At 43.7% G+C, this 22,089-nt stretch overlaps 1 protein-coding gene across 1 annotated transcript in view; it reads right to left on the bottom strand.

The window, feature by feature from the left end:
• The window catches only part of RESF1 (retroelement silencing factor 1), a 29,000-nt gene extending 8,778 nt beyond the window's left edge, over positions 1 to 20,222 (bottom strand). The window contains exons 1-2 of the mRNA XM_066549642.1: positions 20,173 to 20,222; positions 4,979 to 5,063 (exon numbers count right to left, since the gene is read on the bottom strand). The gene's annotated coding sequence lies outside the window, so the exon portion shown is untranslated. The remainder of the gene's footprint in view (positions 1 to 4,978; positions 5,064 to 20,172) is intronic.
• Positions 20,223 to 22,089: the final 1,867 nt, after the last annotated feature.

Below are 22,089 nucleotides of genomic sequence, written 5' to 3'. Positions count from 1 at the left end.
AACAAAGGGAAAAAACCCCCAAGGCACGTGTGTAACACAACATAGCAATACTTAAGAGCTGAACATAAGAAACACCTATAGAATAAGATACAGGCCAGGGTTTTCAGACAATAAGACTCAATCTCAATTACACCTTTAAATGCAACAAAATATATGGAAAAAATTAATTTGGGTTTAGTAAAAATCTCTCATAATAATGTGACCCACTAGTTTAATTTTGAGAATGTGTCTCTAGCAGGCTACAAGCAAAGAGCCCCTAATTCTGTTGGTAGCATTAACTTACTCAGCTGGGAGAAGGCATGGAAAAGCATGGAGATGACACCTTCATAGCATGAAGCATGGAGACGACAGCAGCACTTCTGGAGCTGACAAAGCCACATATCCCTAAGCCTTCATGTGCCATATTCCAGAGTGCACATGGATTACCAACTGTAGGACATGGGGTTATAATTATCAGAGTGGTTAAGGTTTATGCTCACCAGAAGGCCCTGGACAGAGGCACAGCTGCAGGACAGACACATGGAAGTCAATGGAAGAGGGAGAGGAAGTTAGGAGCGAGGAGAGAGCCAGTGAATGACAGTTGGGAGTGAGATTGGGATTGGCTGGAGGAACACGTGGACAGCACATGAGCAGGAAGCTGATTGGCTGAAGGAACATGTGGCCAGCACATGAGCGGGAAGCTGATTGGATGGTAGAGCACATGGACAGCACCATGGCAGCTGAGCCAGCCAATGGGTGCCTTCTTTCTGTTAAATTCTGTTCGGTCTAGGTTTGGTTTCAGTTATGTCAGGTAGAGATTTAAGGTATAAAAAGGGTGCAGTTTCTATGATAAACTGATCTCCTTCAGATGCTTAAGGGAGCCTGTGTCGCTTTGCTCCCCACTACTACAGATGGCTGGCCCAAATTGGGACTTATAGGGTGCTGCAGAGTGAGTGGACTGCTCCAGTAAGCAACTCCCACTAGGTCAAGGAACCGGCCAGGAAGAGTCCGGAAAAGGATCTGGGGAAGGATCCAAGAAGAGTTTGGGAAAGAACTCAGGAATTTAAAAGTGCACACACCTCACCTGGAAGGTGAATAGCCCACTGGGAGCAAATATGGGAGGTGGAATATCCCTGGAACAAAGCAGGAGCTTGGGCCGGGTACGGTGGCTCCTACCTCAGCAATCTGTTAATATGGCTGATGTGAAACTAAGCACCCTGCTGGACTGGGTGCCTAATCACATTAAAGATTTCCCCTTTAATGGACCCCTTCAATCAGAAACCTGGCAAGCAGTAGGACAGACACTTTTCACTACATGGGGGACAACCATGGCAGCCATTAAAGGATTACACAGCTTTGCAAGCTGAGTCCCCTGAACCTTCAGCGCCACCAGAACCTGAATACAACCCCAAGATTGACCCAAACCTTGCAGAATTGCCTTATCCTGAGATAATCCCAGCCCTGCAGAGCTGCCTTACTCTGATAAAAATCCCTGCATAGCTGGCCCCCTCAGTGCAGAATTCCCACATTACAAGCAGGCAGTGGGCTCGTTCCCTGCCCAAGACGGCGACGAAGTAGTCCAGCAATGGCAAAAATGCAGGAAAGCCACAACGAAGGAGGCAGAATTGGCCTCTTTTGTTACAGCCTGCCCAGTAATATATGTGCCAAACCAACACCCAGCATACTAAGAGCTGGACTATAAGGTAATTAAAGAACTGAGGGCGCTGGTAAAAGAAAGCAGTTTATCCTCCAATCCATCATGCTAAACTGCCTAGAACCCATCAGCACTGCATACGTCCTCACACCCCACAATATTTTAGGAAAATAATTGGAAAAGTATATGTGATTAGAGAAGCAGATGGGTTTCTTTGTAGATGATAAAAGTGGGAAACAGGATATAAAAGTTGGATTTGGCCTTCGGAATGGATGAAGTCAGGAAGACTCCCAAACCAAAACTGGCATCAACTGAAGTTAAGACAACTCCCAGAGCAGGGACTGACTAAATTAAGTTGGCACAATTCCCGACAGGGAGTCTAAAATAGTGGTCTTATCTATGAAATAAATAAGATTTAATTGGAAAACAGTGCCTTACTTAAATAACACCAATCTTAATGTGCATGCGCCACCTGCCAGGTTATTCAAAGGACAGAAGATCATGAGCCTTCCTGTGAAAAGCCCACCAAAGAGCCAGAAGACCCCTGGGAAACAAGTGGAGCATGCACTGTGTAGTATAGTGATGTAGATATTAGGAATCAAAAATAGGAGGAGATTTACAGAAAGTATTAATGAATATGTATTAGCATACAGTATATAAGCTGCATTGGATCCTTTTGTACGTGAGGCAGGGTGGGAAGCCCTCCCCATACCCCGATCGATTGGTTTTGCTTATGCTTTATCCGAACCACTGCCAAATTTCTTTCTTTAACTACTGGATTACATTTGATCATATTATTTTATCTCAATTAAAACCACTGCTAAATTTTAAGTCTGTAGTTTATTAAATTAGACATATGGGACCTCATTCAAAACAAAACTGATTCTAACAGTGAGGCAGTTTGCAGTCTGGCTAACCAATTACTGAGAGCTATGTACAGCCCAGGCGGAAGCGCTGCAGGACAGAAATCCATCAATCACCACTGCACAGCTGACCAGAGTGCTTTTGCAGTCCCTGCAGCGCAGACAGGCTGCCCACGTGGTGCATGTGGTATCATCGCTCACCTAGCCCTGCAGGCCCTGTGGTGACTCCTAGGAATGGGTATCAATCCTAATCTTCTTTTGCTAAGATCCTACAGGGTCCAGCGCAGTAATTTGTGCAGTTCCTGGACAGACTGCAAGCCACACTCTCCCGATAAGTCGACAATGATGAGGCCAGAACTATTCTGTTGCAGCAGCTTGCTTTTATAAACACAAATGAAGATTGTAGACAAGCATTGCTTGCTGTTCGTAACCCACATCCTTGTGACACAGCAGATATTGGTTAGAGTGTGCTAAAATGTGGGAACTGCTGCTTAAAACACTAACTCTGGCAGGGGGTTTAGCCACACTCTTCCAGGCTCCGGACACGCATGCAGGGGTCAAGGCAGGCCGGCCCCAGGATGGGGAATGGGGTGAGTGGGGATCAGGATGGTCCTGGTGAGCACATTGGTGGTGCTCAGCTCACTGCAGGTGGCCTGCAGGCCAGCCTCTGCTACAGTCCTACCCTCATGGCAGCTCAGGCCTCAGCACAGCCACAGGCACATCAGGGACTGCCAGCCTGTCAAGTACAGCAACATCACGCACAAAGCGTGGCCTGGTGACAACAGCATGGCCGGCCTGTGGCTGTCACCAGAACACTTGTCTCGCACATCCACTCAGAAGAGGCAGCCAGAGCACAGGGCCACCAGCGGTGAAAGCAGCCAAGCCATGCTCTGCCGAGGCGTGAGGCCACCAGCAGCGGGTGGGGGCTCCCCCAGTGCAGGCCCTGCCATAGTGCAGCTGTCACTGAGGGGCTGGGCCAAGTGGGGGGATGGCACTGCCAAGGAGCTGAGTGACAGCTGGGAGATTGTCCTTGGCTGGAGGAATGCCTGGAGAGCACCATAGGAGTGTGCCCCCCCGCTGATGGAGTGACAAAACTATCCTCTGTCCCCTCAAAAAGGAAAGAAGCCCAGAAGTCCCTCTCCTCAATTAGGTGAAGAAAGGCACCTCATAGGCCCAGAAAACTTCACCTCAAACTTAAGCATAGCTAACTGGACAGAAGCCAAAAGGTCCTGCCTGGGCAATTTAGTAGAAAAAAAAGTGAACAAAGAAAGTAATCACTTTTGTAAAGTGTTTTACCAGGAGCAAGAACGTCTGGCACCTTGCTTGGCTTTTCTGTTTCTTATTTTGCCTTTTACTAAACTTTTTGTTTCCAACACTGCAACAGAAGCCATCCTGCTGATTTTTATGCCTCCAAGAGTAGCTGAGCTATCTTGGATGTGTTAAAAAGCCTCCGAGAGCTTATTAGACCTGGCTCCAGGAGCTTACTATAACACAGCATATGAGCAGGAAGCTGATTGGATGACAGGACACATGGACAGCACATGAGCAGGAAGCTGATTGGATGACAGGACACATGACAGCACATGAGCAGGAAGCTGATTGGATGATAGGACACATGGACGGCACATGAGTAGGAAGCTGATTGGATGATAGGACACACAGACAGCCCATGAGCAGGAAGCTGATTGGATGATAGAACACAAGTGGCCAGCACATGAGCAGGAAGCTGATTGGATGATAGGACACATGGAAAGCAGCATGGCAGCTGAGTCAGCCAATGGGTGCCTTCTTTCTGTTCAGTTCTGTTAGGTCTGGCTTTGGTTTCAGTTATGTCAGGTAGAGATTAAAGGTATAAAAAGGGTGCAGTTTCTATGATAAACTGATCTCCTACAGATGCATAAGGCGTTTTATGTCACTTGTCCCCCACTGCTACAACCAACAAACCAAATGGGTGAGCATGTTATTCTGTAAGTTTTTTAGAGGCAGTATTTTCAAAGCCAAGCACTATTTCAGCCTCCAAAAATGCACAAAAAAGCCCAAAAGCCCCCAGGACAAAATACAAGAATGAATGTTTGCCTGCATCTTGACAAGCTCTTCTCAGTATGGTCACACCCAGCTAGCACAGAACAAACACCTTGCTTTGTGCAGGGTCTTAGACAGTCTCTAAACAGAATGTTTCATGCCATTTCTCCCAAATCACCAATGGGAGACTTTCCTTCATGGGCTCTTTTAGATTTTAAGATTCTTCTGATCTCAAATTTGAGAATGAAAAATATCACTCATATCTAGCCCATAAAAAATGAAAGACCCAGTGTTATAATTTTATAGGTGTTATTTTCAAGATTCAAATACAGCTCTATCTTTCTTCACTCTTTTACTTTCTCTGCTCTCATAAGACACCAATAACAAAAGAAGACAGGAAAACAAAGTGGCATATAAAATTCCTAAAAAACATTAACATCAGTGTCCAGGCAATACTTACAGTGATGCAGGAATCTTAGCAAAGAAAACCGACTTTTGTATCCAAGGTAAACCTTTCAGGCTGCTAACGTTACACTGGGTATTTCCTGAAGAATGAGTGGGGATAAAACAAAATCACATCCTTGAATTAGACAAATGCTGAGGAAACTTAAGATATTTACATTTTCTGGGAACATAACTTGTGAGAGAGGCAAACAAGACTAAGATACCAACCATTAGTAACTGTAAAATCCTTGCTAGAGGAGGAACTTTGACTACGTGCAGCCCAAAACTTCAATAAGAGTAAAATCCTACCATTATCACTGTCAAGATCAAAACAAATTAGGAACCCCTTACAGAAGCAAGGCTGGAGACAAGGGGAGGGGTTCACTGCCATGTTAAGTCCTATAACTTATAATGGATATACCTTGAGGTTCTTGTAAACCATTATTTGAGTTATATGTTACAGGAATTATTATTAGAGGAACCACACAGGACCATCCCCAAGAATCACCTGGTGTTTTGAGATACACTACACTAACACATGCTCAAAGATAAAGGCCTTGAGATGACCAAGGTCCCCTGACTATTTCCTGGGGCAGTCCCAGAGATTTGGGATTAAACAGAATTAGGCTGGTTATCAATCATTCTTTAGATGTTGCCCATGTGCCAGATAAAGTCCTATGAGTTTGTTTTCCATCTGAGGCCCAGCAGCACCCACTAGTTAAAGAGTCCTGGCTCACTCAGAGCCCACTAGCATGGTGCCCAGCACCACAGGGTCCCAGTTTGTCACTATGGCCTTGAGTTAGAGACAGGAATGAGACAGATGAGACGCTCGTTTCTTCGAGCAGAATAGCTGAATCTTCATTGCACACAGCTCCTTTCATCTGGTATCAGAAGGCACCATGTTGGAATCCAATGGGTCAGAAAATCACTGAAACTCAGTTCATTGCTTGGTAATGGCCAGCGTACATGTCCATCAAATGTTTTTCTTTCTAGGTATGTTTACTTTTTATCTTCACGGACTCTCACAGGATGGACTCCTTATTTTTGCAGGTGCGAACTGTTTTCTCACAAAAAGAGATTGTTATGCAAACTGCTTCTCATTCTTATGATTCTTTTCTCATGAGAACTCAACAGGCCAGCTTAGCCAGAATAGCAAGGCCTAAACCATGTTTTACAACCTTTCTTTTATAAGGTTTTACCTATATGTACCACCAACTATTTTCTGCTATGCTTGTTCTGCCATCCTGCCTCCTCTGTCAGGATGCAGCCACAGTTACCACCAAACCCCTTGTGTCAGAGGAGCTAAAAACCCCCTTAAGCCTGTGCTAAAGGGTCCTGACCCAAGGAATCTTGAAAGCCTCTTTAGATCCAGGTATTCCAACCAGGCAGCACACAGAGCCCCAACACTTGTTTCACCAGCTTTTACCAACAAGCCCCATTGCTGCACCTTTTTCCACCAGGGCTTGAGCAAGGGCCCTAGGGCCCTTCCCATCTCTTCATCAGCTGGAAACCCCCCAGCCCTTGGTTACCCAGACTTACCAGACACACAGTTAGCACCCCAGACAGAACCTGATATGATCCTTCTCAGGTGCCATGGAAGGCATACCTTACAGAGACTTTCCATTTGGAAAGTCAATCATCAATGGCATCATCATCTGTGTGTCCTCATGGACAGTCAAAATTCTGCCTTCAGCTGATCACAAGGGAGGGGGAACACTTCTCTCACCCTCTGCAGTAGTCCACAGGTTACAGATGCCCCTTCAGCCCTTCCCAAGATCAGTCAAGTGTGACTTCCCTAAGAGCCAGCCAGCCTGAGGATCTGTTTTTGAGAGGTTCTAACCTCTGCTGTGGAGTAACTCCTATACAATCCCAGTCAGGTCTGCACAGCAGCAGTTTATCACTGCATGCAGCTGCAGAGCCATGCACCACAAAGAACAGGCAAGTAACAGCCTCTGCTGAGCTGAACCTTGCCCAGCTGGGTCAGTGACAGAGTTTATATTTATATACCTCTGTGTTACATGCCTTGTTTTTCACGGGACTACAGGCACATGTCAGATGAACAAGATGCAGTAAGCTACGAGAAAGAATGGTAACATACAGATTGCTTCAGGTAAGCTCCAGACAGTACATCCTTTTACAAGTATTCCACCCCAATAATTTGGCCACTCTTACTCAGTGAGGCCGTGCTGCAGATATTTCTAACTGAAAGGCGTACAAAGCTTTTTTACTTCCACAGACAGAACCAGTCACAGACCAGACCTTCCATGATGCTCCAGGGAAGCATCAAATTACAATCTCCTGGTACTTCTGAATCAAACTTCCCCCTACTTTGGGCACTCTGAGAAGCACCTCCCCTACCTCCAGTGACCCATGCTGTTAACATGCTGTGATCCTGTGAGCCCCAAAATTCATCGTGTCTCTGTAGAAGGATTCTTAGCAGAACAAGGCCATGCTATTCTCCTACAGGAATTGGACAACCCTGGCTTGCAGATTACAGTTACTTTGAAGACCATGTACTGTCCTCGAATAGATACAACAAGGAAGAATGAGCATTGTGCCAAGACCAGACCAGATGCCAAGCACATTGTGGGAACTGCTAATTTGACACACCTTAGCTAAAAATGCTTATAGCATGACAACCAATCAGTAATTAACACGTATGCATGAATATAGCTACTTAACCAATGAGCTTTAAGCATTAGTGGTGTGAAACATTATATAGAGAAGGATAAATATGCCAAAAATGAAAAATAAATATGCCAAAGTTGCTGAATAAAGTAGGATGACATGTAGCCACATTGGTGTAATTATCATTACTCAGCCGACTCTCCAGTTGGGACCTTCTTCATGGCTCTTTCCAGAGAACTGAAAAAACAGTGAGCATTCACTTGCACCCACTTCCCCTTTTAACAGCCCCAGCCAGTCAGCTCACAAGTCCAGTGGGTCCTGGCATCTGACCAGGGCTACTGGAGCAGGACACACTGCCTCCGTGGGGGTAAAGCAGCTTGAACAATACCCTGATTGTAAAAGCTGTCAGTGATGGATGGAGAAGGGGGATCATGCTGCACTTGGTGTAGAGCAATGCTGAGACCAGCCTGATTTAATAATCCCAAAGCTGAACATTCTGAGGATGTGAGGAACAATGTTTCCTGGCAGAAATTGACACAGGTGAGAATGTAAAAAAGTTCCTGATAAAGCAACAAAGAAGTGACAATATTGATAATTTACCTGACACTGCTGAGCTAAAGGCTGCTGACCTGGAACAGTTGGCCCAGAAACATCTGACTGACAGTGGATCTCTATAAAAACCCAGTCCCAATTTTTAACAGCAGAGACTTGTTATGAACACACAACTAAAGGCCTGGCACTGGGTGCTCCAACAGTCTATTTGCATGCAAAAGAACCAGCCAGGTTCACAAGTACTATGGTTTACTAAATGCAACAGACATGGCTCTTTTGGAGTGCCAGCATAAACTGGAGAGCGCATAAAGTGCAGAGAGGCTAAATATAGCCCTGACAATACAATGGCAATCACAAGCTCAATTTCTCACGTCAAAACACTCAGCACAGCCAAGGAGACAAGTCCTACCAAAAGGTGCCCCTTCTGCAGAGGGCGAAGAAAATGTGTTCCTACAATTTTCATGTCAAAGTCTCATCCCCCAGCTGAACACAAAATCAGTCCTTTTATACCTTATTAGCCATTATTGTGCAAAGTGCTGTGGGTGGTCAAATTTTCTGTTCTTAGTGGCTGTGTCGTATGCAGTATTTCTTGGTAGGAGGTATACCTGGTAGCAGTTGTACAAAACATTTCCTGGTATTAAGACTGCACTGCTCCTCTCCCACTTCACATTCCCACCTGATGCCATGGCAACAAAAACCTCCATCAGGTTTCCATGTCTGCTCTGATCACTGATGCTCTGATGTGTGGGGCCCATCTCACATTGAGCTTTGCTATTTTCTTGACTGTTTCATGGTTCCCACACTCTTAACATACCCCCTTCTAGAAGTGTGTGTGGAGATTCCTCCTTTGAGTGGGGACACCTCCAAGGTTATTTCCTGAGGCTGAGTTAAAGAGCTATGCCCACAGACATGGGTATAAGTAAGCAACATCAATCTCTACCTGATTATTTTGCCAGCTTTTGTGTCACTGTAATTATAGTTATCTATACTGTGTAGTAATTCATTCTGATGAAGGTTCTTTAGTCTAACTAGTATTATGATCAAGATCATCAGTATAAGATGACCATATAAATAAGATCACCATATAAATAAATAATTTTTTCATATTGGTTTACCTTCCCTTATCCTGTGTGATAAAATTGTATAAAGATTCAACTACACCCATGGAATTCTTTAGACATAAACCTCTGAGTAAGTTTGGAGCTAGGACTGGATCCAGCCACACCCAGACTCCTCTCTGAGGAGGAGTCTAGAAAGAAACCGGATCCTTTCTGCACCCTGTGATTCAACAGGAGGTTACACGTGATAAAACTTGGGTGAAGCTTCCATTCTGCCTGTGACAGCTACCTAGGCATAAATTTTGTCCCCTCTCTGCCTCATACTGCAGTTGCAAAAGCTGCCAAAACCATCAACACCATTTATCTTTCCTCTTATCTATGCACAGTCAGTTTGGACATTAAAGACATGACACCAGTGTCCCACCCACCAGGCCTACCAAGCTCACTTTGCTTGTACTTGGAATGGCATTAATCATACCTTACTCATTTACCTGCATTAATTATACCTTTACTCATTTACCTGCAGGCTATGGCTACAGTCCTGCCATTGATGCCAAGGGAGCTCCAGCAGCATTAGCTGAAATTTCTCCCACTCCCGATGTCTCTCATCAGCATTATCTTGCTGGCTTTCCTACCACACGTAGATGAGAATCTCACACAAGAAATTATTCCAAATTTCAGCCCTTAAAGAACACCAGGATTTTTTATCTTCCTGGTAAATGCCAGGGTCCTGCTCAGAATGTGAAGTGTTGGGGTAACTTTTAAAGGAGTCTTTTTGCATGCCAGTACCAAAGGTATTTCTGAAAGTGTCTTGCAGTCTTTTTTCTTTACCCAATCTACTCCCTCCTCCAAATGCAAATATCAAGTCTTCTAGGTTCTAAACTTTTGTCATGAAAGGCCCAGGTTTTAGTCAGCTGGGCTAATCTCTCTATTCCCTGCTGTGCACACATTGCACCTGAGACTGGAGTATGAGCCACAAACACTTCCAACCCTTCTCCTAAAAATACTCAATGATATTGGTATCTGTATGTGCAATGGTATTTAATAAGCATTAATTATAATTATTAAGCTAAGCAACTCATCAAATAACTGTACCCTCACCACTTATGTGCAGTGCAACACACACTGATGACAGAGTGCATTTCAGTGCACATAACTGTACTACCACTCTTAAGAGTCAATAAAGTGGATTGACTGTAGCCATAGGAATGAGCTCAACTCCTTGACCAAGTTATTGACAGTTTGGTTCAGGCTCACAAGGAGGTAAAGGCCTAGGCCATGACCAGGTGAAGCACTTTCCTAGTTCCAACCTATTCTTTGAAAACCCACATAGGAACAGGGAGACAAAAAGCTTTGATGCATGAGAGTTGGGAACACCAGCCAAGTGAATAAGACATCAAGAGCAGGTAGTTCTTCCAGAACTAATTAGTAAGGAACAAATGAAGTTGTGGGTGCAAGGAATTTCATGGAAATTCCATGACATTTAATTTGACGACAAGCCAACCATTTTATCCCACAAATATGAAAGCCCAGGTGAGCTTTTTTTTGATCTCTCCCAGATGCACAGTTGTAACCTCTCCTTGAGCTGGGTCACCTCTAAGTTGCTCCTCGAGGAGAAACTTGGATCTCAGGTGATTGATATTGTGCATAACTTTGTATCATAAGGCATTAAGATAATGTATTAAAACTTTTGAATTATTATTGTTACTGTATCTGTACAGTAAGATTAAACCTCCCCAGGGCACTTTCTTAAGCCTCACTTTCACATCATTTTACTTCAATAAAATTCACTTTTCCAGCTATCTGTTCCAGTGCTTCTTTAAGTGGTCTAAATCTCCTCTGCAACAAGTGTAACTGAGGCACTCACAATAGCTCTAAAATATTCTTATTCATTGCTAAAAGCTCCCTTTAATAGAGTCAAAACCCTATAAAATGTGCATTTCAGTGCCAGCCACTGTGATCACAGCTATTTTGTACCTCTGCAGAATGTAGCTCAGCAAACAGAAGATTCTAAGAACTGAAAGGACAAAAGTTCAGCTGCAGGCCAGCAAAATTTTGCTCTCCTGTTTCTGTTCCTGGACTTGTAGTGGCATATCTCATTTAACCTAAAGTACTTAAATCTAATTAGCACATCTGATTTATGGTGTTATAGAAAAACAGCCTGAATCAACTAAACACACACAAAGAAAGGAGTACATAAACATCCATAATTCTCATTTTCCTCTCTTTATAACTGTATTTTAGATACATTTTAGATGTGACATTTTGGATGTCACAATAGCACCAGCACACAGGAGTTTTCCTGCCCCAAAATTCTTTAGTTACATGAGATAATTTGCTGGAAATTGCCTTAATCTCAGATTGCCAATTAAACACAGAATGTTTACAGTAAACTTAAGCACTTGTAGACCAGTAGTCACTTCTCTTTGCAAATTCCCATTTCACCACTTCCAACAGTGTATTTCCCCCTTTTACCTATTGACTTCTGACAAATCCTGATGGGACTCATCCAATAGTCTTTAAAGAGCTGCTGATGTCATCACAAAGTCTCTCTTGATGGTTTTTAAATGATCTTGGGAGTCTGGAGAAGTCTCAGCTGACTGGAAACTGGTGAATGTTGCCCCAGTTTTCAGGAAGAGCAAGAAGGAGGACCCTGGAAAGCAGAGACTTGTCAGTGTCACTTCAGGGTCTGGTAAAATCATGGAAAACATTTTTCTGAAAGGTACTGAAAAACACTTGGAGGACAATCATCAGTCACAGTCAGCACAGCTTCATGAAGGGAAAGTCAGCTTGTCACACCTGACTTCCTTCTAAAACAAGGTTACCCATGTAGCTGATCTAGGAAAGCCAGTACATTAATCTTTTTGGACTTCAGTAAAATGTTTATAGGATGGTTATGTTTTACTCCTGTAGCCTTCATGTTGCATCAGGCTGTCCTTCCCAGCCTTCCTGTTTGTTTTTTACATTTTCTTCTCCCAAGACCAGGACTCTCAATGTGATTTTAACCAGTGTTATCCAATACTGAATAAACAGTATTTCTCAGTTTGTTAGTGGGTTTTTTTCTTTGGAGATGAAGCGAGCACACTTCATTCCCACAGTCTTTAAAAGTCCAGGTGCTCAGGTGGAGCTTTCTCTTGCCTTTGGCATGCCTTTAGGCTCTACTGGCAACTCGAGAAGCTGCATTTCCCAATCAAAAACTATTTCAGAGTGAATTTTGCAACACTTGCCTGCAGCCATGCTGTTGAGCCCACAGAAGCAGAGCAGCCCAGCTCCCTGTTTGTGACAGGACATCGCTCCCTACCACAGATGGCTGGTGCACGTGGAAGAGATAACTCAGGCAAGGCCAAAGGCCTGGCAGGGGCCATCTCTGCCAGAAGGGCTGAGATCCCCAACTAAAAATCAACATCTTGGTCTGGAGGGAAGATGTGGGAAGAGATTAAGAAAAGTAAATGTCATTGACCAAGACAATGCTCTTTACAACTATAAAAGCCACACAAATTATTACAGAGATGGAAATCTCTCACACACTCCCTGGAAATGTGTAGTGTGGTTTCTCCTACGAAGCTTGGATACATCTTTGTAGATACTTTTCTGGAAATTGAGAGGAAAGATTTGATGTAAGATTCAATGTATCTTACCATTCAGTCCATCAATTGGATGATAAAATACATTGAATCCTAACCTATATTATTTCTTTGCTAGCTGTAATATAGGTACCTCAATAACACAGCATTGTCTATCTACTAGCAATGTCTCTTTTTTTTAATCCTGTGTGGTAACAAGTCTGGTTTATGTCTTATGTCTGCCTTCCTTGGTCTATTCAACAAATCATTCATTTTGAATAGACCTAATTGGCCATTTTTAATAACTTGCAAAATGAGTTTTGGGGTGTTGGCCACCTCAATTAAGTTACTGTCTACTGTCAAGGGCGGGGGCAGAGGCAGGGCCTGGTTTAAAGTCCCCTCTCCATTGGTGTGGAGAGGGTGGTCCAGCGTGGTGACCCCAGCCCACCAGCAGTGCCCAGCCAAGGCCAGAAGGCTCCAAGGCTTTGCCTTGCTGTCTTCTGCCCAGGAGAAGGCAAAATCCCTCCACAAGTTCCAGCCCTTGACTGAGTTCAGCCACCAGAGAGATAAAGGGAGAGGAGGGGGCTGCTGCCATTTCCCCTTTGTCTCCCCCGTGGCAGGCACAATCTTGGGAAGCCATCACTTTGCCATTTTGAGTTTCTCTTTGTTCCCTGGGAGTCTGGGAGATTCCAGCAACTTCCTAAAAAACTGGTGCTCTTACTGATACGTTTTGCCTGTTGCTATTTTGGGGTTTCTTTAGTAAACTGTTATTTTTCCACATTGCTGGAAAGGGATTGGTTAAAACTAAGGGGAAGTAATTCATTTTAGAGCGTTCCCCTAAATTGCCTTCTTAAACCAAGGTTGGTCAAGCAGGACCCGCCTTTCACAAGCTCATGCTGGCTGGGCCTGATGCCCTGGCTGTCCTATAGGTGCCATGTGATGTCATTTAAGATTATATGCTCCATGACCTTCCTCAGTACAAAAGGCTCTAACTGCTATTATAGTGCACTATTTATTAATTGGTATTTTCAAAACTAGCTTAATAATTGTCAAGAAGAGATTGGTTTTGGTCACCCACACTCATGACCATGGGCAAATCTCTTTCACTCAGTCCCAAGGAGTTACCACAAGAAGCATCCCCACTTAAAGGAAGAATCTCCACACATTCTCCTAAAAGGAATGTGCTGGAAATCCCTACCATAAAAAAGAGACCTTGGGCTTTTATATGATAATGTGGTTGACTGTCATGACCTACATTGCTAGGCTAGCTCAGCAGAGCATAATTCATTTAAAATACATGATTAGTACTACCACTCATTGGTTCCTTTTATCAGGAAACATCTGTCTCCCATATCTATGCCAGTGCCAGTTCCCATCAGGAAACACCAGTTTCTTAACATCCTCATATTGTTTAATTTTGAGGTGTTTCAGTCAGGCTGATATCAGCATCCTTTAACATCAAAAACAACATGGCCACCCTCCCTCCATCACTGGTGATTTCTGCAAGTAGGGTGAAGTTTAAGCTGTTTCACCCCCACCTAAACAAAAAGAACATCCTGTTATGTTCACAAATTTTCAATTTTAGTACTTACGTCAAAAAGTTTTGAAATTCCATTTCAACAAGGATGTTTGATGCAGGCCTACAGCTGCAGATTTCCACTTATTACACTTCACAGTAACAACAGCGAAATGTTGAAGTACTAAGGCCTGAACAACAGACCTTGGGCCAAAGCTGACCTCTAGATGAACCTTCCAACCAAATGTTGTATGTATCTGTTCATTGGCAAAACATGGTTTCAGTATTTACAACCCAGGCAAGGCCAAATCTAGCCTTGGTTGGGAGTATAGGATTAAAGACAACTCCCTTGGTTCGTCCTTGAGCCCTGTACAGGCTTTGAAAGAAACCCAGCAGGAGAAAGAAAAAAACAGATGTTCCTGCACTAGAAGTTATGGTAGCTTGTTTATTTAGCAGAGTAAAAATGGGATTCTCTCACAGCTAAGTCGGAAGCCTCATTTCCTGTGGGTGGAAGCACCTGCAGGATTTCCCAGTTACCAGGAGTGGTTCTCCAGTCCTTTGCTGTGACAGTAGGTTCCCCCAGCTGATGCTTAAATTATCTTATATTTTTGTAATTCTTTGCAGTTTCATATTGTATTAAATTACCCTTATTCCTTAAGTTGGTGTCTGTGTCTTTTCTGACCCTGCCCACGGCAAAACAAATTTAGAAACACAACGAAACGAGCATCAATCTCTGAATGTGCCTTAAATCTTAGTGGGGACTCAGTAATTCTGCAGTTCACAAATTACAATTTTGTAATTGCATTTTAGGACTTTTTCAGGGGATAGTACAAAAATCAAAAATCAAGGAAAAGGCATGCCATGGCAGCTGGCAATGGTCCTAATCTGCTCTCCTAAAGCTACTAATTGCACCCAGCAACACTGTCATAAGTGTCATGGGAACTGTGGTCATAGTCAAGAGGTCAAGAATAAAGAAGTCATTCTTTCATTCTTCTCACCACAAATGAGCTAATGGAGATAAACACCATTCCACATATCAACAACCAGAAGCACTAGATACAGAAAAATCAGAATTTGTCATAAGCAACACCTAAACTGAGCTCCAAGAGGTTATTCTGAAAGGTAAAAGGGACTCTTCTGCAAGCACTAGGGACACATCAGGCATTTGGAGGAACCATGCTTCACAAGGAATTTTAACATTCTAGCTCTCCACGGCACCAAGCAACATACCTTCACTAGCAAAAGCGATGCCATTGTTCAGAACAAAATCAAATCTTCAAGATTGTATTTGATTGCTTCATTGTATCGACCAAGCATTTATTGCTTTTGAATAATAGCTTTAAGCCTGAGAAAGCAATTTTCAACAGAAAAGAGTTGTGGGGAAAAGGCATTAATAACAGGGACTGGATTCATCAGGCAAATTGACGTCACCAAATATTCTATTCGGAATCCTACAGATGAAAGCTTTTCTAATGGTAGCATCAGAGCCCTTTATACAGGAATATCCTTGCCTCTGCAGAAAAGTTCATGTATATAACTGAAACACATGGCTGTAAGTATTACCTATAGCTCATGCTTTCCTGGTTGTGAATATTACTATGATGGAAGAAAATGATGAAAGAAGATTACTATGATGGAAGAAGATTACTATGATGGAAGCTAAAGATGAAGCAGAGTCCTAAGCTGCCTTGTCTTGGATGGAACAACATTTTTAGAAAATACCTACACTCCTGCACTTCAACTGCAAATTTCTATCTACCATCACACTGGTCTGCCAGGGGACATGGTCAGCACAAAAGACACAAACACCAACTTTAAGAAATAAGTGTAATTTACTATAGTTTATAACCGCAAAGAATTACAAAAAGATAAGCTAAACAATGCACGTAATCACTACTACAGAAGATTGCCTATAGTCATTAAGAAAGGTACATCACCTAATATTTTATTATCATCCAGATCTGCACTTCAGCTGGGGAGCTCCAGCCACAGCCAAGGACACAAGAGCCACTTCTGGTAACTGGGAAATTCTTCAGGCACATCCACCCACAGGCAAGGTCTCCGTCTTCGCTGTGAGAGGGTCCAGCTTCCATGCTGGTGAATAAACAAGCTTCCATACCTTCTCTGCAGGAACATCTGGTTTCATTCTCCTCCTGAGTTCCACCCAAAGCCTGGCCAGGGCTCAAGGGGGAACCAAGGGATTTGGCTTTGACCATGTACCTCCAAACACGGCCAGGTATCTGATTTCATGGCCTCTAAACAAAGGAAGACGTACATTGTTATCACACTACTTGTTTCACTAGTGATCATGCATCTTTCAGTAATACATGGATACAAATATTATACAGTGTTTGGTTGGAAGGTTCATTGAGAGTCAACTTCAGCTCAGGGCCTTTTGTTCAGGCCTCAGTGCTTCACAGAAATAAGCGGAGAAACCATCAACATGCTTCAGCCTCTGAGGAATTTCAAAATTCTTTTCAAGTTTAAATGCACATTTAAAGAACTGTCTTACATCCCCAGTAGTTGTAGACATCCACTTCTAGAAGTATTGATCCCTAATCATCCATCCAAAGCCTATAGACCACTCATTGGAGACAAGCTTGCAATCTATGTACAGGATTCTGACTGAAGTGCAAATTAAGACGTTAATTGCATTTCAGTCACTGAAATCTTTCACAAGCACATACTTACTAGAAGACCTCTTTGGCATATTTGCATTTTATGGAGACGATTTCTATCCAGCATGAAGGCATAGCGCTACCTTCAAGGTCACAGGAGTGTTTTTAAAATGTCTCTTTAAAAATCTTCTGATTGGTGAAGTTTCCTACCTGCTATAGTATCAATCCTTCCATTAAATTAGCTTCCTTGAAATTCCTCAAAGTAAAAATTCATGCAGCGTTTTTAATTTACATTTTCCACTGCCCTATGCAGTTTTGAAACTCCTGAGAACTTGAATTGCTTGTGTTTATCAGAAAGACAAATAATAGTCAGAATCATGATAGTAGTGTCTAGCAATCAAATGGGTGAAAAAATAAAAATCCATTCCTTGTCAGCAATGGGAAATTACTACAGTTCTTTGAAAAACAGCATGTAACAGTATTGAATATGGCTTAGAAATGCTTTGAGTAACAACGGCAGGTTGGTAAGTTTGTATTTTCCTTAACCCTATTTTCTTCCCCATTTCCATCTCTTCAGTTGCACTGATGCTGCCACTTGTGGTACTTCAGGATGAATCAAATTAGACAATAAAATGGCATCCACAATTTCACTTTAAAAAGGAAAAAAAGATCACTTCAGCAATCTTGTGTGTCTCTTCAGACAGATGTGGAGGAACAGGAGCTCCTCAGTTGTCTTGGCTCCTAGAAGGGACATCAATAAGCTTCAAGTGCTGCTTTTACCAAAGCAGCAATGACCCATACCAACAATACCACCAGAGTCTCCTATGTCCTGATTACCAGTGGTATATCAAAAGATCCCCTGGCAGATTTTGAATTCCAATTTCCTGTGCAGCACCAGTCTCCTTTCATCAGTTCACTTTAACAGTTTAAAAAGGCAAAAATTAGCATTACCTAATGCTAAAAACCATAATGGGTATTTTCACCATTTTTCCTCACTTTTCTTTTTTCTTTCCTTTTAAGTCACCAGCAGGCTCTCATAGCTATGCTTAGCAAAGCAGAAGCTCCTCTAGGCATCAAGAGAATTGAACTGCACCTTCTTGTCTTTCTGCTCCCTCTTTTACTCCTTTTGCTGTGTCTTCATCCATGCCTTTTAATTTATGGGGTGGGGAGTACTGCTCTGCCTCTGACAACTGTTAATCTTCAACACAAAGAAGAAAGGCTCAACATCAATGTAACAGGTTAATTATTACAAGACCACAAATCCTATCATAGTCTCACATCCCCAATGCACTGATATGACATTCATGGCAAAAAAAAAGGCAAATAAAACAGTTGGGAAAGGCTGATTTGTGTAAATTTTAGAAACACATAAAAATATTCTCCTACCGAAACACCTTAGCCTGCAAAAAACAATCCAAGTCAGCAATTTGTTGGGTTCTAAAGAGTCCATATTTGAGGGAGAGCCTCCTGCAAATCAGAGTATTTTAGTGATTTACAACTACTTTTTTGAAGATTAGTAGGAAGGGGGAAGAGCGAAAAAGCATCTGTGTTTTAACAGAATTTGGAATCATAACAATAAAAATAAAACTTCCAAAAATTCTAGCAGACCAGTGAACTGGAGAAAGTTTTAGCTTTTATTTAGACCAAAACACCCCATAATAGACTTGACATAAAGCATGCTGTAATGTTTTCTGCCTTCTGTCAAGACATCAGACAATATATTTTTTCTGAGGGAAAAAATACTGTTTAAGTTCAAACTACGAAGATATCTGGATCCTTGAACTCTGCCTCCCAAATCACTGCAGTGAGCCACACAAACACACTGAACTAACGGGTCCTGGTAAACATCTTGGGAACCACAGCAGTGAATTTTCCAAGACCTTGCACCTTGAGACCCAGGGGAACTTTTATACTGGCACAGGCATCAAGAAAAGCAACCATTATCACAAGTCTGTTTTCTCTGCCAGGAATATCTGTTTGAATGTTTTGGGACATCAGTTGGCCAGTTCAAGGGAACAGGGTGATAAGAGCCCAGTAGGAGTTTTTGATGTTTGTAACAAGTTTTACTCCCATCATTCTCAGACGAATATTTTCTCAGGAGAAAATATTTACCAGGAGTCATGACGAGCTGGGTTTGTCTTATTCTATTTTTAAGTCCTCCCAGGAGGCTAGTTAAGAGCAGGGAAATGCCCAAAGTTACCACGGAGCTCCTAGAAAGAGTTGAGTCAGCCCCTAACAACTTCTAGGAAAACAACTGCCAGCATTCCTATGGGCTTCTGAAACACATTCAGTGCTCCGGCAGAAAATCTACTCATGTTCTACCTGATGCCTCCGGTTTTCATTCATGTCACGGACCAACAAAGCACGGGAAGAAAGCTGCTACACATTGATGGGGTACTTGCACTATTTTCTCATATTTCCATCTGCCTCTGCAGATGGAATAAATAAGTTAATTCTATCAGCTACACTACTCAGACAACCCAAAGCAGAAATAGCAAGCCTATACCTCTTTAAATGCGTTCTGGTTTTGGTTTTTTTTTTTTCTTTGATAGTATAAACAATTTTATCAGTTATATCATAAAACACGACTGCAGGTGTCCCTCTTACACAAAGCAGAGCACCGGCTCCTTACCGCACATCTTGTGATGCCTATCTGAGAGGCTGAAGCACAAAAATCACTAACGCTGGACTTTGATCGCAGAATTTAAACACAGGACACTCGAAGCAGCCAATCTTCAACCCTGACAGCGATTACTTTCTCTTGTCAGTTTTGTGAGGGAGAGGAAGAGGGAGGGATTTCCTCGTTTGTTGTTGTTTTAGGTGGTTTTAGTATCTTTCAACCGCATCTCCCTGCACTGTCATACCCTACGGAGAAACAGCAAAAACAAACCTCTGCCTCCTTAAGGTGATCGGGGCGGGGGATGCGTTCCGGAGCCTGCGCATCGCATTGTCCTTGTTCAGGCAGGACTCGCAGGACTCTCTCGCTAATTGATGGTAATTGTTTCTGCGAGACCAGCAGCGGACGAGCCGCCGGGCCCCGCGCTCCGCCGCCCCACCGAGCCCGCGGCCCCCGCTCGCTGCTGCTGCGGCCTCCCCGCTCCCGGGCCCGGCCACCGAGAGGGCTCCGCCCGCCCCGAGCCCTCCGCAGGGCCGGCAGCTCCCGGGGAGCGGCTCCTGGCAGCCCCGGGGGCCGCAGGGGAAGGGAAGGGAGGACAGCACGGCCCGGCCCCACCGCCCCGCTCCCTCCCTCCCTCCGCGCCGCCGCACGTCCTCACCGAGCCCAGGCAGCGACTCGTCCGGAGCCCCGAGTGTCGGCCCCGATGGGAGACGGAAGGAGAGCCCGGCTGGGCAGCGGGGCGGGAGCTGCGGGCAGCGGGGGCGGCGCGTCCTGCCCTGCCCGGCCCTGCCCTGCCCGCCGGCTCTGCGGGATCGGGGCCGCGCTGCCCCGGGGCTCACCCGGCGATAGATTGAGCCTCCTGGTCCTCAGATCCCTCCAGGCTAAGCCCCTCCTCCCTGCCCCTTTCCCTGCCTCCCTTCCTGCCTCCTCAGCTCTCCGGAGAACTCCCACAGCTCCCTGCTTCGAGCGCGTCACGTTTTTTTTTTTAAGAAAAATAGAGTGGTTCTTTCACATACCCCCGAGGACTAAGGGCCAATTGAGACCTCAGTTGGAAGAAATGTTATAAAAGAATAGTTTTAATAATATAAAAGAGGTGGTGGTGATTACAAGTAGAAAATTGTGAAGTGTAACGTATGGGAATGCCAGGAGTGCTGTGTTTAAAATATGCAGCAGAAACCTCGCCAAGAAGCTAATGAATGTCTTATGTTTTGTTCCAGAAACTCTGGAGATCATCATGCAGGGCAGCTATGCTGCTTGGAAACCCCCTACCCTTCCCACCTTGATTAGAATAGCAAGGATTCCAATCAGTAGAGCTCAGCAGAGATGCCCCAATTGTCTTAAAGTAGGAATACTGATGAAGTTATTTATTTAACTAGCAAAACGAGTTACGGTGAAGGTTAGATTTAAGAGCAGGCATATTATGCATAAAATGTAGAAGAACTTACATAACCATGACCCAGCATCAAAAGGATGGATTTTATTTACGAAGTAGAACGTGCCAGGAGGAGTAATTCCCTGTTTTCCTGGCACCAAAATAAAGAAGCATCTGCTTATTCACATTGTGTGGAAAAGTCAGTGTCTGTAAAGGTGAGAGAGAGAGAGGAGTCCAGCAAATTCCAATACAGGGAGAGAGTACACTAGGCTTGACCCCTGTGAAGTGTCCCGAGGTTTTGGAGGGCACAGCCTCCTTTTATCCTAAACTCCTGACTGTGTGTTGCTGTGTTCCTTTCCTCATTGGCTGAGGTATTAGGAAAGCATGGATTTCCTGAACCACCTACTACATATTCCCTCTTGAACATGCATGGTCATTTTCCCCTCAAGTTCAGGCTTCCTGAGCTCCAAAATAGACTTCCTCCTATTACTCTCAACTCAGAAAATCAAACTGCCTGGGTCCAGCTGTCTGGCTTCTGTAACTTGCTCAGTTTGGTGTTCATAAAGACATGAAGATCCATTCCCCCTAAAGGCCCCCACAGCCATCTTCCAGAACCTGACTGGCTCTTTCAGTCATTCCTGGAGACAATAATGCCCTATTTCTGCTATCATTAGTGAAGACCCCCACCCATCGAGTTTTTTGTGAAGATATTAGCAAATATTTTTCCTATCAACATAAAATTGATGTTGGATAAGTTTCTTTCATGCCATTTGCTCATACAACTGGAGACTAATAAAAACTCACTGGAGTTATCCCAGTGCATCCTGCACCATCATGAAGCAATGCCTGCTTCTTAAAACTACTCCCGGTGTTAGGGAGTTTTATTCCTGCATTTTAGTGACAACTCAACAATGCTGAAGTCTGACATTCTGAGGATGTGAAGAACAGTGGCACAGGTGAGGATGTGGCAGGCAAATTTCCTTATTAAGCAGCCAACAAGTGATACTACAGATAAGGTATTTAAAGTTGCTGGGCTGACACAGCTGGCCTATGACTGGCAGTCAATAACTTCACCATATAAAAGCCTGGTCCTTCTTTTTTTCTTAAGAAATTTTCTATTACAGTTTTGAAGTATTAGAAAGCAGGCATTCCTTGTCACCTGGAGAATATTTCCTCTAATTAGGTGTGTCAGGACACTTTACA

This window comes from Molothrus aeneus, chromosome 5 (assembly GCF_037042795.1).
Source record: "Molothrus aeneus isolate 106 chromosome 5, BPBGC_Maene_1.0, whole genome shotgun sequence".
Lineage (NCBI taxonomy): Eukaryota > Metazoa > Chordata > Aves > Passeriformes > Icteridae > Molothrus > Molothrus aeneus.
Note: the sequence above shows the minus strand (reverse complement) of the source record. Positions and strands in the feature narration are given on the sequence as shown.